The sequence below is a fragment of the Ambystoma mexicanum genome, chromosome 3q (assembly GCF_040938575.1).
Source record: "Ambystoma mexicanum isolate Mex_15411 chromosome 3q, UKY_AmexF1_1, whole genome shotgun sequence".
NCBI classification, from domain to species: Eukaryota; Metazoa; Chordata; class Amphibia; order Caudata; family Ambystomatidae; genus Ambystoma; species Ambystoma mexicanum.
In genome coordinates, this window is record NC_090926.1 from 872,108,420 (window position 1) to 872,126,379 (window position 17,960).

Sequence of the window (17,960 nt, forward strand, 5' to 3'; positions counted from 1 at the left end):
CCAAGAGCCAACACGCATCAGTGCTTGGATGCTCACTGTAAAGTGGGCCTCATGAAGAAGAAGGAGGCCTTGCAGGTGCCATCCAGGGCACGCTGTGTAGAAAAGGAAGTCTTTGTAATTCAGTCCAAAATCCCACACGTATGCCATTCCACATTCCAGTCACCAGTTCCAATAGCACACCATGCATGCCCATGCATGCCCAGACATGCCGCCAAGGGCCTTGTCCCTGAGCTTTCACGCCATAGCCTTTTATGGCCAAGGCGCTGAACATTTGCATGGTCAATTTCAGCACTATATTCCGGTTGGGTGTCGCAGGATAGATGTCTGATACAGGTTCCCAGTTGTAGGCGGTCGAGAATCAGTGGCCAAGCTTTTTTCAGTTGCTGCTGCCAAATCGTAGAATTCAATCCCACAATGACCTAGGACCACCGTAAACCATCTAGCATGTAGACATGCTTTGAAAACCTTTTGGTTTTAGTTCCCATATCTTTGCCTATGCCTGCTGGATATTTAGTGCTAAGATACCTCTGGAGGAAGGGCGCTTTACAAATCAGTTAACATAACAGTGTTGGGCGCTTGCCATCATGAAATAGTGATTTTGTACACAGAGAGGTCCTGGCTTGTACAATCCAAAGGCTTAGTAATGTTCTGGGCAACACCAGAGGAGACAGGGACTTTGTGGTAGTCTGGGAGTCCATCATTGAATGAGTAACGCAGTCTGAATTCGGGGGAATAGTCAACGCCATTGACTTCGCTGTAGCACCTCAGCTGCTATAAATAAATATATATAAATACCTCATCCACAAATAAGTCTCCCACTTCGGCAATGCCTTGGTGGGGAAAATCCCTAACAGAAATTCTCTCAAAGTTGATGTCAGTGCCGTGACATCGGGTACAGGGAAAAGGAGGCATGTGGCAGCGGGGATGAGTTAACTTTCATGTGAATTTTGCCAGGCATTCTCTTTTGTATGCACTCATTGCACTCTTCCTTGTTGTCCTTCCTTGTACCCCAAAGAATAGCTTTGAGGGCTACAGCCCCCTAAAGGCAAACATGTGGGGACTCCCGTAAAGCACCGCACCACATGGCTATTGCACTCGTGAAACATAGCACATCTCAAGACGAGCAACAGAATGGACTGCGTGACCATAATCAATGGGACTAGCGAGACCCTTTATTGCCCCTCCCAGCCCAAATGAACAAGACTAGCATTTTCCAATGAGGAGAAAGGGATGTCTTTGTGGGGCAAAGGGAACATTTGGGGAAATATAAAAGGAGTTCAGGAGCCAGAAAGATCTACTTGAGAGAATTGAGATCTATCATGGAAAGGGGAAGTCTGAGCCAGCTTTTGACTTTGGATTCTTGATACCTTGATCTGCTATCGAGAGGTCGCTGGCGAATGAACAGGCTGATATGGATTGTCACATGAATGTTGGATTTCATTTCCAGGACAGTGCATCCTGCAGTCAACATGGCCGTTCTCTAAATCTCAGTCCTGGAGGGTTCTCACACCATCTACCCCTCAAGGCACTAGAACCCTCAATCTCACAAACAGAGAGATAATGAAACACAGTAAAGGGGGCGAACCAATAACTGATACGGTGACGGAACATTCCAACACGCTACCACTGCTCTTCTCCCTCAGTAGACCTGGCGGAACTGAGAGGACGCGAGGCAAAGGAGAAATGGGCAGCCTTACCTACAACCTCTAATATGAGAGACGGGGCTTAATGCAATATAATTGGGCGTACTCCAGTCACTGGTGGAGGGCATAATTGCACTTCTAGAGAAGTAAACTATTCGCCCACCCCAGCATAGTACTTCAAATAGGAAGGGTCGGGAAACAGCTGCTGGACTAGAGATTCCCCAGTACGTTGTGTCTGTATTGAGGACAGGGGGCAGCAGAAGGAGGATGTATGTGTTTATTAATTTGGCTCTGGCAAAATTATCACAAGTGCTTACCGGGTAGTCTTGGACAGGGTCCCAGTCTAGAAGGCCGCGTCTTTGTATTTTTTAACAAGAGGGGCAAGAACATATGGGTGTTCGTCATAAACCTATGCTATAAGCCTTCCAGTTCAGGAACTCCCCCACTTGACAGGTCCCTTCCTGCAACTCCAGTTCAGGATCTTCCCCCACTTGACAGGTCCTGTACAGCAACTCCAGTTCAGGAGCGCCCCCACTTGACAGGTCCCTTACAGCAACTCCAGTTCAGGAGCGCCCCCACTTGACAGGTCCCTTACTGCCCCTGGTCTGTCTGTGTGCTATATAAGCGTAAAATAAATAAATAAATAAATAAATACACTCCTCTTTCCTCCAGTGTCTAAGGTGGGCGTAGTGCCTCCATCTGTCGTGGGTCCATCAATACTGGCACAATATGGTTGAAGAACAGGCCTTTCTAGTCTTGTAAAGGGGGCATCAGCAAAATGCATGTTACCATCTGAGTGCTCCCTATGCATTATGTCCCAGTTATCACAATCATTCCGGGGCGACCCTGCTAAGAGCCTGACTGGTCTGTCTTCTGCCGGCACACTTCTGGTCTAAGAATTTAGTTTCCATGATGCCGTATTCTTGGAAAGTATATAGCTACATTTTAATAGCCTCCACTATTCTAAAACCACCAGCTGAACATATTGCGTTTCTCACCAGGTGAGTGCTATTTCCGATGTATTGCCTCCTCAGCTTTACGCGCGTTATTCTCCCGCTAATCACACTATGCTCTGATGGACGCATTGAAGGCCTCCTGCATTATTCATTCACTATTCGCTGCACCCATGTTCTTGTCAAAGTATAGTGTGATGTCCTGACCTAAAGCTAAAACAGCGGGGGAGTCCTGCTTGAATGTTAAGGGCTCATAGTATCTGGCAGAGTATCTTTACTGCAATTGGTGTATGGTCGGAGAAAGTTCTAGGGGAGATACTCCATGATACAACAGCCTCACAATGGATGTACTAGTCACGAACAGTGGTCAATTCTAGTTAAGGCCTAAATGTACTACTGTCCAGAATCTAGTACCGCCGATATCGACTAGTGAATGAATGTTGGCCAGCTTGTGGTGCCCTCCGGAGGAAGCATGCCAAGCATCTGGACTGTTCTAGTGGAGAACAGTGAGAACTACCTGTATGTGCCAATGTTTTTGGCAATATCATCTAGACCCAAATACAGGAAGGCGGCTCTCCAGGAGTAAGGGCATGTTCAATTGATGTGTTTTTCCAGAAGCCAATACTTGCCTCACCATCCTAGGAACTTTGAGGCCATGAATATCCCCCCTAACCCCAAGACATGATATTAAGCTGTAAAGCGCTGGTACCCTTTTCCACATGGGTGCTGTCTGTGCATTATTAGCAAGGTCCGGTGTCAGGGCAATGTGAAGGAAACGCGTTAGCACCATACTAGTTGTGAATCCATCCGATGAGCAGGAGCTCATGTCACGAGGCCCCGACACTGCAGGAGCAGCGGGCCTGCCCAGGAAACCATCCCGGATCAGCTGTTGTAATCCGGTAAGCGCTGGCACATTGCGCTAATTTTCCTGCCATCCAAGTTTGATTTTCCAAAATTGCTGCATAAATGCACACAAGTGCTCTGAGATGCCTCACTAAGGACCCAGACAGCCTTGCACCCGCCCCACACCCGCAAGAGCACGTTCTGCCCCGATTCCAGCTCTGAGATACACGAGGTACCCCCTTCTAAAATGGCCGCCGCATTTCGGCTTGTCTCATTCTGTGCCTTACCAGGCACACAGCAGTAGTCCTGACCTTGCCTGATTGGCCACTACGTCTACAACCCCTGCTATTGGGCGCCGGCAGGCGAAGCCGGCCCTCTCCTTCCAAGGCCCTCGGGAACAAGGCTGGTGCCTGTTCTCAGCCTGTTTACTGCCGGTACTGCTGACTGCCAGAACCCCTGGTCCTCCAGCACCCTGTTCTTAAGGTAACGTTCTGCAACCACATCCTTACAGCTGCGCTGAGGCCTCGAATGATCAGTCTCCTCCACTAACTTACCTGCTCTGCTGCAACCTACCCAGACCCCAGTGAACCACACATTTGCGTCTGCTTTCTTCTCTTGTGCCTCATGGACTGCCACGCCAGCCCACTTTCTTAGGGTGTCAGCAGCGCATCGCGCACAATCTCGGCACCTTATCCCCCTGAGAGCAACACCTTCCCGTGAGCTGGACCACACTACCCCTCATCATGCTTAACTGTATTTGGAATTGTTGTTTTTTAGCCCAAATGCAATATTCAAATCTAGCTGCTATTGCCATTGCACAACAACAAACTTGGTAAGATTTTTAGCTGCCCGCATTTTTGCACATGTACCTACCTAGTCGGACTAGCTGAACCATTGCCTTTGAGTCATTGATTGCCTTTTTTGCACATGTACTTACCTAGTCGGACTAGCTGAACCATTGCCTTGAGTCACTGATTGTATTTTGTACATGCACCTACCTAGTCGGCCTCACTGAACTACTGCCTTTGAGTCATTGATTGCCTTTTTTGCACATGTACTTACCTAGTCGACCTAGCTGAACCATTGCCTTGAGTCACTGATTGTATTTTGTACATGCACCTACCTAGTCGGCCTCGCTGAACTACTGCCTTTGAGTCATTGATTGCCTTTTTTGCACATGTACTTACCTAGTCGGTCTAGCTGAACCACTGCCTTTGAGTCATTGATTGCTTTTTTGCACATGTACCTACCTAGTCGGCCTAGCTGAACTACTGCCTTTGAGTCATTGATTGCCTTTTTTGCACATGTACCTACCTAGTCGTTCTAGCTGAACCACTGCCTTTGAGTCATTGATTGCTTTTTTGCACATGTACCTACCTAGTCGGCCTAGCTGAACTACTGCCTTTTATTCTTTGTTTACACTCTTGCACATGTACCGACCTAGTAAGCCGCAGCACCTGGCCAACTCCACCTCTGCCCAGAGCGAAACCTTTCCTCGCACCCTTCAGTGCACTCACACCTCTCCCCGCAGACGGTTAGGACATTGGGATCAAGACATGCGGCCACTGCCAACTGTCAGCTACCCTATTTGCGCTATCATAGTAGGACTCACCATCACCACAGCCTTTCGCTCCCCTACTTCTAGTATTACTAAGACCTATCCCCTTCACTCCACCTCACACTATCCCACAATGCTCGTCAGCAACCCATATCTCCATGACCCCCCATTATGGCTCCAACACTTCGCCACCAAACCTACACCTAATCAACCCTGCACACTCAAAGATAGGAATCTCCGACTTGGTTCTAGACTGCCTCGTGCCCCTCCTGCCCATGGCATTCAGCGTTCCTACACTACTACTACCCTCCCCACTATGCAGAAGTCACCACCCTCCCAGAGCACCATCTCCACTAAAGAACTCAAGGGCGCCCTCATTAATGCCAGATCTATTACGGCCCACGCGCTGGATATCTCTGACCTCATCACTGCTCAAAACCTCGATTTTGTGGCCATTACTGAAACCTGGTTACACGCAGCCTCTGGCCCACTTCTCTCACCATCCCCAACGGATACTCGATTATTAGAGCTGACCGACAATCAACCTCCAAAGGAGGTGGAGTCGCTTTCATACATAGAAATAACATTACACTTAGAACTATCCCCAATACTGAGCTTAGCTCGGCAGAATCCCTCTCTGTGAAACTCACCCTTTCCCCAACCAACACTGCTATTCTCCACCTCATCTATAGGCCGCCAGGACCTCTTGGCTCCTTCACAGATGAGATCACGGCCAACCAAACCCAACTCTCAGGTACTGCTTCTAGGTGACCTTAACCTTGGCCTATCCGACACTAAGGACCACCTGGCCTCTGAGGTCGCCACCACACTAGCTAACTTAGGCTTCCAGCAACGCATAGACAAACCCACCCATATCAAGGGCAGAACGCTTGACTGGATCACCAATCTTAATTGTAACACCACCATAAGTGCCAATTATGCCTGCGCCTGGTCTGACCATCACACTATCATCTTCCACATACCAGCGACCAACCCGCACACCATTCCTACTATAGCTCCTGCTGTCCCCACAAGGAACAAAAAAGACATCACCAGGGATAAACTACTCCCACTCATCCTTCCCATCTTGAATGACTGCGTGTCCCATTACAATGACCCCACTGTCCTAGTAGATATCTTCAATCAAACATTGCTTAAAGCCATTGACAATATAGCACCGCTCAAATTACGGAAAGCTAAACAACAATCCCACCTGAACTCCTGGTTCACCCCGCAGTTACGAACCTTATGTAAAGAAAAACGTAAAGCTGAATCACTTTGGAAGAGCCACCCATGTGACTCGAACAAAGAGCACCTCATTATCACCACCCACAACTACAAGGATGCAATCCTTCAAGCCAAAAAGGAGACTTACAATTTACGTATCTCCCAAGCGGAATCCAACACCAAGGAGTTATTTAAAATCCTTAAAGAGTTGGAATCCCCTTCCCCTGCTCCTGATACTTGCATTAAAGACAGCAATTGGTGCAACAACATCCAAAACGCTCTCCTCAAAAAAATCACCACCTTGCAATCAAAAATTAACGCCAAACAAACCACCTTACTCACTAACCCCCCTACCAAACCTTCCATAACCCCCACGACTTCCTTCTCTCACACCCCTTTTAGCTTCACCCCACTCACCATCCTCGAGGTCGAAAACATCATTCGCAACTTAAAACCATCTAACTGCCAAGGTGACTCCTGCCCAGCACCCATTATTAAGGAAGCGGCACATGACCTCGCTCCTTTTATAACCACCTTCATTAACTCCTCTTTCTTAACTGGTACGGTACCCAATAACTTAAAGGACGCATGGGTTATCCCTCTCCTGAAAAAACGACTCTAGACCCTGAAACTCCAACCAACTACAGACCTATCACTACTGTACCGTTCTTACTCAAGATACTTGACAGAGCAGCTTACCTGCAGATTCAGAACTATTTGGAAACTAACAACCTCCTTGGCTCAAGACAATCGGGCTTCAGACTTAAGCATGGGACTGAAACGGCTCTACTAGACCTCAAAACCCAAATTGAGGACATCAAAGACAACGGTAAACTGGCCCTTCTACTTCTACTGGACCTATCCGCGGCCTTCGATTTAGTCAATCACCAAATACTATGCCGGCATCTGAAATCCGCCGCCCACTTCTCCGACAATGCATCCAACTGGATCAGGTCATTCCTTGACAATAGGCACATGAGAGTTTTCTCTCGGTCCTCATCGGCTGATCCCACATCAGTCACTTGTGGAGTGCCTCAAGGGTCTTGTGTCTCCCCAACTCTCTACAATGTCTTCACCAAACCATTATTCGATGTTCTTGACTATCTGGGTGTCACCTATACGAATTACGCCGATGACACCCAGATACTCATACCCATCACTGGTGACTACATTGCCGACTCCAAAGCCCTCAATGACATCTACCTTGTCATCCAAGCTTGGATGGCCCAACACGAGTTGTGCCTCAACAATGACAAGACTGAGCTTCTCATCTTAGGTACGCAACAGAGACTCAACAAACTGAGCTCTCTGTTCGGTTCCTTTAACATTGACGGTAACCTAATTAAAGTTTCCAAAGATACTAAAACTTTGGGTATATATCTGGACTCCTCCTTGACTCTCACTAGGCAAACCAATGCAGTAGCTTCCGCATCCGCTTACACCTGCAAATTGATCTCAGCTTGTCGCCCATTCCTTACCACTCAGAACTGCATCACCTTGGCCAGGACCTTGGTTATGTCCAAACTGGACTACTGCAATGCTCTGTACCAAGGCACTAACCAGGGTAATCTTAATAAACTTCAGATTACCCAAAATAATGCCATCAGAGCGGCCCTCAATATCCCTCGCTCTGCTCACATCTCAGAAACCAGGAAGAACCTCAACTGGCTTTCAGTCGCCCAAAGAATCTCACTTAAAGCACTAGCCCTCACATACAAATGCGTAAACAATCAGGCCCCAACGTACCTTGCCTCACGATTTACACAGCATATTCCATTGCGAGTACTCAGATCTGCACAATCCCAAGGTCTTGCGATCCCTAGTTTCAAGCTCCAATCTGCTGGGGGCACCAGCTTCCCAGTCCTAGCGGCCAAGCTTTGGAACACCGTACCTCTCTCCATCAGAACCCTACCTTCATTCAACCTATTTAAACACAAAGTCAAGCTCTGGCTAGTCACATCTCAACAACCGTTCTTCTGATCATGACTGGCCCACTGGCTCCCTGTTCTGCTTTGCTCCTTCACTACTGCTCTGTTTGCTACCTTGAATTGTAACGTCAATTGTATTTTGTTCACAATTTTATTGTAACCACTATAACTATATGTCATGCCTGTAAAGTTCTTCTAAGATATGCGCCTGGTTGCCCTTGGGCCTGGTCTGCGCTATATAAATAAAACAAATACAAAATACAAATACAAGACCATATCCACACAATGAGGATCCCCGGAATCCACTTCTCCCACACCAGCAGCCGCAACATGCTACACACAACCGCATGTTCCTGAAACGGATGACTCTTGGCATTCACTATGCATCTACTATCATGCATAATGCCGCACTATAAACAGCATAGTTTTGCGGTGAGACGAGGATAGCTATAGTGAACTAAGAAAAACTGGTGTGGAGTAACAGCATACTCCCCACTAAGAGTATTCTGAAGAAAATTACACACTTGCGGCAGCGTAGGGTTGCGGCGGGTTGAGACTGCAGCAGCAATTCAGAACAATTAGTTTCAAGCATTGATTAGAATCTGGAACGGTAAATAAATGACATGAAGCTACACCTCTGTACCACATGATAAATCATTAGACAACAGACAGGATTTTTAGAAGCTTTAGTCCGAGTTGGAGCATTTCAAGCTCTTTGTGGTATTGCCCATCACCTCAGCAGGTTCCAAAACAAAGTGAGTTTTCCCATCATGCATCACTTCCAACCTTCCAGGAAACACCACGTTGTATTCGAACCATGATTCCTCATTGCTTTCACTGCTTCTTGAAGCTTTCTCCTAGCTTCCTGCATGTCCACCCGGAAATCTGCAAAAATGTCAATCTTGGGGTTCTTCTATGCTACCTGTCAGGATTAGTCAGGCGAGTACAAAGGCAGCGAATATGGCAAGGGAAATGTGCACCCAGGAACTACGACTCAGGTATGCTAGAACCCAGGAGTGCAAATAGAGTGTGACATCAAAACCAATATATGAAAAGGGATGTGGGGTAAGCACCTGACCGCGAGGAAAGTCGGCAAGCGCCTTACCCCCAATTGCTGTTACAGGTACTGACAGCGCTAAACCCACGTGGAGGGCAAGCAATGACAGGATCTGTGTACTAACACTCTTGATGGTATTACATAAGGGAACTTAAGAACTGTACTCACGAGGACGAGATAAACCTCTTGAATGTCAGCTAGCCACGAATCCTGTTGAAGAAACTGGGACCCCGGAAGGCTAGAACAGCAATGGAAGGAAAACTAAATACCTAAGTGGGAATAGTGTTTACAAAATAGTGAGGAAAACATAAGCATTCACACAGGAGCTAGCTACTACCGCACACCACACCTAATAATCAAAGGGAAAATAAATGTAGAAGTGCAGTGGAAAACATGGAATGGATCCTCTAGAAAGTAAGGATCAGGAGCAGGGAAAAAACGAAATATCCTATGCAAACTTCTCCCTACCCCTCCATGGAAAAGACAGGAAACTAAACTAAGAGGAAGGCTAAGGCAAATGGGTAACAGCAGCAAAGGACAGAGTCAAAGAAATATAGAACACAGACAAACTGGGCTGCATCTAAAAGGGGAAAGCACTGAGAAATGCTGCCTGCAAACAGAGGAAGACAAAAAGGGAAATCAAGGGAGCAGAAATCAATTAGCGCATGAATCCGAAATTCAGGGCGGAGGAAACAAGAAGACAGGAACAAGGAAGTAGGTACAAAGGCAAGGAACCAGGAACCAGGGACTAGTCAAAAACAGGAACACTGCAAACGATGACCAGCCCTGGACTGAAGTAAGACTGAGGCTTTTAAAGCTGTTTAACGAGCACACGCCTCAGGTGTGCTGATTGCTGCACCTGCCGCCACAGCTGTTACCTATTCTCCACCCAACCTTGTGTTGCAAGGGTGGAGGTGGAGCAGTGGGCCAGGCATTCTGGGAAGCATAGTCATTTGGTTAAAGAAGCATGCTGGCTGCCAAAAACCTGGAATGGATCCGGAAGGGAAGTAGCTGGGAAAATAGGGATTTAGCGCTCCCAAATCATCACAGCACTGTAGCATAAAGTTCGGAGGAAAAGTCCAGTAGGGAATAAACCCCAAATCATGCCCCCAAATGGTGGGAACGGGAGCGAAGGGAGCGAGTCGTGACACTACCTCTCCACGTCCTTATGTATGGAAATGACAATATGAAGAGAGAGTCTGTCAGGTCTCGGAAGAGGTCCTAATTCCCTGTAATGAAATTAGGTGGATGAGGCAGCCGATCGATCCGCCAGATCTAGTCTTTCTTCTATTACGCAGCTGGACAATCCCAGGCAGCCACCTGTCGTAACTTTCCTATAAGATCCGCAATTTTGGTTTAAATCACTTGTAGCTTCCCTTTTTATAACTATCTGTCTGCAAAGCGGTCTCACTTTACACAGTGTCGGCCATGCCGTGCTCCACCGCAGACCGTCTACAACACATTCTCTCCACCTGATCACGAGAGCTCTCAAAAAAATATGCTAGAGTCACCAGACAAAAACGGCCAAATGTGTTCTACAGCCTTTGTCAGTTCTCTAGTAATTTTGGCCAAACAGTCATTACTCTAAGCAGATTGTGGTCCATTTGGGTGGTTGCCTGCTTCCTGTTCTTCCTGATCAACAGTCTTCTTGGAGTTCAAATGTTGAGTGCTACTTATCATTGTCATCGGCGGAGGGCCCAAGAAATCATGGACTATGTTGTGCTTATGCAGTGCCCAGTAGGCCAAATATTAACGAGAGGACCTCCAGTAGAATTTGGACCCATTTTGGTTACCGCAGAGGAATTCATCACAGGTGTGGTAAGTGCCATAATGTGCAATGAATTGCTATCGAATCAGCTTTAATATACCCAACTCTAGTGTGGACCCTTCACAGAGGTAAGATGTCCCATATGTAAAAACACATCAATTGAAGATGGACCTACTACAGGCGACCCATCTTTCTGCCTTTGGGACTATCTGTATTTGCCCAAAACTGGGGCACATACAAATAGTTCTATCTGTTCTCCATTGGAAGATGCTTTGCATGCCCCCCCTCTACCCCCCCCGAGTACCTCAAGCGGGTCAATATTCATTCTTTGTGATGTTGCTGAAGGCCACTCCCCCACTTGGGGCCAAGGTACCTCATGGGCCATGGTGCTCCTAGGCACACGATTAGAGGACAATCTGGTGTAGTTGACAGCATAAATCGGGTGGGAAAGTATGGCCTCTAATACAAAACAGATAAATACTAATCCATGAGCCCAACACTTTCTCCATATCACCTTCAAGACAATATTTAGGCAGTGGTGAGCGGAAGTCACAATAGACTAATGCTATCTGGAGTGGTTAGTTACATTGTACTGAATAAAGCACATTTTGGACCCGGACCATAAACAGGAAATCTTCAGTGCCCGCTGAAGCAGATGATTGTAGGATATATCTTGCACATTAATGTATGATTACTCTTGCTCATGATTGTATGATTACTCTTGCTCATGATTGTATGATTACTCTTGCTCATGATTAAAAGCTAAATCTTGCACAACTGTATGATTACTCTTGCTCATTATTAGGGAATTACTCTTGTTCATTATTGTCGGATCACTCTTGCACATGATTGTAGGTTCCCACGTCGCATCATGGCTGGGATCCGTGTCATTGGGCCTCCTTACGAGTCCGGCGGTAACCGAGGCGGTAAAACCGCCTGGTTACCGCCAGACTCGTATTACCATTCTGCCTCCGTGATTCCCGGAATTATCGGGGCATTACAACCCCGGTTTCCCGGGAATCACAGAGGCGGAATGCAGGGACGTCATTTCACCAAAACGCCAGGGGTAGCGGAAGTGACATCACAGTGCCACGCCCATAAGAGTGACATCACAGGAAGTGATGTCATTTGACCACACCCCACTCGACATCACAGGAAGTGATGTCATTTGACCACGCCCTCCACATGACATCACAGGAAGTGGCCTCGTAAAGCATTATCCCCTCAGTACACTAAGAAATATATGGTTACGATATCAGTGTTTTGTGACATTTCATACAAGAATGGATCATCATATGTAGCAGTGTCAAGGTCCATGTTGCCACGCAAAGTGTATGAACCCAAATCCCCTCTTAATCTGGATCTGCCCTGTTAGTTCAACAGGACTACAGAGCGAAATCACATTCTGGGGGGACAGGGACGGATAGGCGGGTATGGGGATAGGGGAAAGCCAGGATAAAAGGCGAGAGGGAGAATATTTCACCAGAAAACATGTATGGCATCCACAGTTTTTAATAATTCTTCTTCTTGTGTTATTTTGGCTGCCAAAAGATTAGTTCAAAATGTGTTCAAGGTGTACAGTGCATTACTGAGCGATGCCACCTTCAGTACCAAAAGCCTCATAAGTCATGTCCCCATATTTTACGGGGAAAAAATCCTGGCTGCATTTTGCATTACTCCCACACTCACCAACACTCTTTATATGCCTAGGTTTCTGTTCCTACATGTTCATTGTCCTCCACACCCCTCACCTCTCCATAATGGTACACATTCCAACAATTAGTACTATTGTATAGATTTTGGGATAATGCCCAACCCTTCACTCTGATCATAAGACTTAAAATGTAGTTTCTTACCAGATTGAGCAGAACAGTGGCTTGACAGATGTGTCCGAGGCTGCTGTTTCAGTGGCATGTAAGGTGAAGATTCTGACACAGAAAGGAAGGAACTCCACATGAAGATGCAGGTCTGAAAATAAAAAACAAATTATCAGAATGGAAGAATCATTTGTACAACAGCACACCAGAATATCATTTGTCATAGAGACAAGATACTGACTGAACGCACTGAGGGGTGTGCTTCCCAGACTACCATTAACTGCAGTGCCCTGCTTCTGACCTTGCAATCCGGCCACCCAGCAGCCTATTCCACCCTCCGTTTCCCGGCATCCCTGGAGCCTGTGGTACCTCTCATCCCGGCACATCTAGCCTCCCCTCACTCACATGAGCACTTGGGGTGACGTGATATTATCGAATTATACTCCTGAAACTGAATACCCTACACCCAGTGACCCTAATGTGGCTGGGAAGAGGTGGATGGTGACGTCCCATCACCATGTGAGGTCATACACTGGGAAACTGGGGCGTGCAGCGTAACCCCTCACTATTTACCCAGAGGCAGCACTGATTATTGTGGCAGATATTCATTGGCCCATTATTTTTATGATGATGATATTTTGAATGCACAGAGCTGGATTCCAGCGAGCACTGAGCAACTCAATATGATCTCTGCTGCATAGGAGGCATTTCAATGAAGATGCAGGAAGGACAGTTGTCTCAGGTAAGGAGCGATTGTGCTGCGAAGTGACTCTGTTGAAAAGTCTACATGTCCCCTTTGTGTGAGGGACCGGCAGGGTTCCACGACTCCCACCACACTTGCCCAGTCAAGGAGGCGTGAGAGAAGGGAGGCCACAGAGAGACAGTACACCCTGCATTCCAGACACACCTCCACAGCACGGACCCAGGGGCCAGAGAAGCACCCCAGGCACAGGGGTCCCTTCCAGATACCAGGGAGCGCACAGACCACACAGCTAGGGGGCCGAGAGCGCAGCCCGCAACACTCCAGATAAAGCCCCCTGATTTGGGCCAACCAAGCCCTGCAGCACTCCAGATACAGGCCCCCCACATCCCACAAACGCACACACAGACTAGAGCAAGCAGACATTTGCATGCATGCACACCCCCACCCCGAAAGCAGAGCTCCCTGCCCTTGGCCACAGGCACCCTGCCAGTGGAGTGTGTTGGGACCCTGATTACATTCTGCTTGAGGAATCAGATTTTAGGCTTTTAGCTCCAATTGTGTGTAAGTATTTGAGGTATTACAGATGTGTGCAGCGCACTTAGTTGCTGTATTGAATGCATGCTCCTTCGCCAATGAGGTAAATTCACAAAACCCCCAATTCTATGGAAAGAGGCAGAGAGAAGCTTCATCATTCTCCAATGGTACTGTGTTTTACTTTGTGTATAGGCGCGTTATAAATGCCATAGTATATCATATGTTGACATTCCTTGCCAATGACATTTTAGAATATTGCAAGGCCGGGACACACATGATACTTTATAAATCGGGGCCACTGTCTATATTCTAGGGACTCTAAGGGGGAGAAACTGGGGTGGCTAAACCTTAGCAACTCGACAGTCCGTGGGGCAGATTCCTAGCTCAGGGGCAACTGGAAGCAAGACGACGTGGGAGCAAAACAGGTTCGATCCCCAGGTCCATGCTTAGAAACCTCTGGGTATTAAGCAACACGTGTAGCTGTTGTCGCCTGAGGTGCCAAGCTATCCGCCTGCGGCCGCAGGCGGGTAGTGGGCTAGCACAGCACACACGCAACCTAGGCTCCACCTGGTCCTGGCGGCCGCAGGGGAATGCCACAAGAGCACACATCTGACCTCAGCCTGGGGTAGGGCTTTAAGTGGGCCGGGGCCTGCTGGGGCTGGGCCCCGGCAGGTTCCGAAATTTCGTTTTGAGGCGGGGCCCTGCCGGGGCCCACTAATCTCCCCGGGCAGCCCCGGCCACTACACGAAAAGGCATTTTTTTCTACAGCCTGAAGCTCTCGCTCGTGTGCGAGAGCTTCAGGCTTCAGAAAAAAATGCCTTTCAGCTATAATGGTGGCGCCGCACCTGCGAGGCATCCCTTTAATCAAGGGATGCACGTGGGCCCGGCCGGCGCCACCATTATGGAGAAACGTGAGGCCGCTGGAAGCAGAGGCCTTGCTTCCTAAATACTGAAGCTCCCGCGGATTCGCGGGAGTTTCAGTCTTTAGGAAAAAGGCCTCTGCTTCCAGTGGCCTCACCCTTTCAGCCTTAATGGTGACGCTGCCCCTCCCCAGCTGGCGAGGGGCAGCACCACCATTAAGGCTGAATAGGCGAGGCGCTGTCCCCTGCCAGGCAAGCCTATACAAAATAAATGCAGAGATCAGCACCCTCTCCCCCATAGGGGAGAGGGTGCTAATCTCTACAAAAGGCTGCCTGGCAGGGGTGCCAGTAGCCCATTGAGCCGGGGCTCGTCAAGGGGGCGTGGCCTAACGGCCCATCAAGACCACGTTGTTGGGCCACGCCCCCTCGATGGGCCCCGGCTCGATTTGTAGTGCCACTTAAGGCACTGGCCTGGGGCCTACGGCGGCACACGCCAGCAACATTAATCCACCCAGCAGCTCACACACACCCGCTCGCCCCCGACCTCAGTCACACACACAACACAGACTGACTCACCGCTGTGTGTTAGCTTGGAAGAAGTTAGTTGGCCTGGACTTTCTGGCACCAAGACAAACCACGAAGCTGCTGCTGCACGCTGGCTTCGCTGCAGTGCTCACAAAATGGAGGACCACCAGCACGCTGCACCGCTTGAGTGGTGGCCACGCCCCCTCCTCCTCTGATTGGAGGAAATGCCAGAGGTCGCAAGAGAGTGACAGAGGTCGCTGGCCAATCGGCAGCGGTCGCTCTTGCGACCTCTGGCGACCCCCAAATGACGTCCCTGGCGGAATGGTGTTAATCCCCATTCCCATTGAGTCCTATAGGACTCAATGGGAATGGGGATCATGGAAACACCGGCAGCATCTCGTGATGCTGCCGGTGTTTCCTCGTCCGCCTGCAGGCGGGCGGTGTTAAACCCGCCAGGTCAAACCTGGCGGGAACATCACCTCCCACCTGCAGGAGTTGTGATCGCCCGGCATGGAAACAACGGTGGCGGCGGGTTTACCGCCACCGTTGTTTCCATACCGGGCGATTTGTAATGAGGCCCATTGTGTTCATACAGTGGATATATCCATAGTGCTTGAAGTAGCGATGAAGCGGTTTGTTGGTGTGTTACGAAACATACCTCCCTCACCGACATATTCGGGCCTCTTGATGGGACTGGTCTTGGGACACTCGTTGTACTGATGAGGTCCGCCATCTTCATCACTGCATCATGTCATGGCCCTTTTAGAGACATGCGTCCTGCAGACCACGTTGGAACCATTTGTTTCCATGGAGATTCTTCCCTTTGTCACGTGGGAGTGATCAGCATGTCTGCAGCGGAAGACTATCAACGATAAATCAATGCATCCGTTTCTCTCTTCAGCAAGCATCCCAATGCTTGGCTATCAAGCATGATGCTTTAATAAAAGCAAGAAATGCTTAATGCAAACAGCAGCAAAACGCTCAAGGGAAGGCCGCAATGAAACGAGACCCATGGGGCTAAATCCTAATTATCCAGTGCTTATATGACCCCTGAGAAAAAGCAGGGCATACCAGGTGGTCAAGGGCCGGATACATGTCAAGTATGGGCTTGAGTATACATTCTGCTTCCTGGGGCGGGTCTCTCCCCCCATAGTACTGCAGTCCTTGGCCAATACATCTTTCCACTTTGTCCACCGCTTTTCACCCAACTTACAAGAGGGCTGTGGCCTAGGGGTGTAGCTTCTCTTTTTGAACCCTAATTTTTCTCCTTCACACAACAAACACTTTACCTTTAATGCTTGATGCAAAAAAATGAGTGGTGTCAAAATGCACCCCGACAGTTGGGCCCTAATAGCAGTAAAGCCCCGGCCAAGGGTACATTGGAAGTTGGAGTGTCTGAGCTCCCTTTATCCACCCTCGCCCGTAGCTCAGGGCAAAAAGTCAGACTTGTAGTATTACTCCCAGCATTGCCCGTATCCTGGGTCATTATCACTGAAGGAGCAGCCAATGGCATAAAATAGCAAGAAAATTATATCTGTATTAGGTTTATTAAAATTAGGAATGGCAGGCAACCTGCAATCTGAGCCATTTCCAAAGCGTGGTTGCCTTTGGTCACCTCTTCCCAATAGCCACTGCCCTGCTCTCACGGTGTCCCAGCTTCCCGGTAACTACGCTTTCCAGCAACAAATATGTGCTCTCAAGATCTGTGCGATCACGTTTCTGGAGGTATCGGTGTACAATGTTATGTTATTGTGCACGTTACGCTGGTGCAGGAGCGGAGGCCATTTTGCAGGCAATACGTGCTTCAATCGAGAAGTTGTGCCGCAGGACCACATATGTGGATGAACAATGCGGCCCTACAGACTCTGGGATTTTCCACCACAATAGTTCAGCAGATGCCCGAAATCCGGTATGCCAGCAGCTGGACCCCAAGTGTTATGTTTTGTTGATGTATACTGTGCACCGCTACCACCCAAGGGCAGTCTCCAGGCGCTCACGTGGCTCTGCAAGAGAAGAGGGATGGGTGTGTTAGTGGGGATAGGATAGGTCTGTGAGTGTTTTTTGGGCAAATGGCCCAAAATGTCGCCCTCACAATTGCAACGGCCGAAATGGCCGACTTTTTTTTTAAACACCCCCTTTACACCACATATATATGTGGGGGATATCGGTTATTATAGTAATATGGGGGGAATGTGATGGGGTCTCCCCCCGCATATCTATGTGGTGTAAAGGGGATTTCATTGAAAAAACATTTTGTAAGTCGCCATTTTCAGCCGTCGCAATTATGTGTGGTAGCAGTGATCACATAGATTCTATCCTTGGTGTAGGAGTTGGTTTGGGAGGCCCTGCGTGTTGTAACTGTATGGGTAGGACTCAGTGCCTCAGATGTGTGCTAGTGTTTGTGTTGGGAGTGTGTGTCATGTGATGTTAGGGTGGGGTTTGGGGTCATGAGCACTGGTTAGTTGTATCCATAAGGAGTCCAGAGCAGCGGACGACTGTTAGGTGTTTGAATGTATCATGTTGGGGTGCATTTGTGTCGTGAAA

The 17,960-nt window shown here is 48.4% G+C and overlaps 1 protein-coding gene and 1 long non-coding RNA gene across 3 annotated transcripts in view; one reads left to right on the plus strand and one right to left on the minus strand.

Moving 5' to 3' along the window:
* Window positions 1-17,960, plus strand: part of RHBDL3 (rhomboid like 3) — a 1,128,603-nt gene that overhangs the window by 444,820 nt on the left and 665,823 nt on the right. The gene's annotated exons all lie outside the window — the stretch shown is intronic.
* Window positions 1-17,960, minus strand: part of LOC138583062 (uncharacterized) — a 581,843-nt gene that overhangs the window by 311,824 nt on the left and 252,059 nt on the right. The window contains exon 3 of the long non-coding RNA XR_011305144.1: window positions 12,834-12,945. This is a non-coding gene — a long non-coding RNA (uncharacterized lncRNA). The remainder of the gene's footprint in view (window positions 1-12,833; window positions 12,946-17,960) is intronic.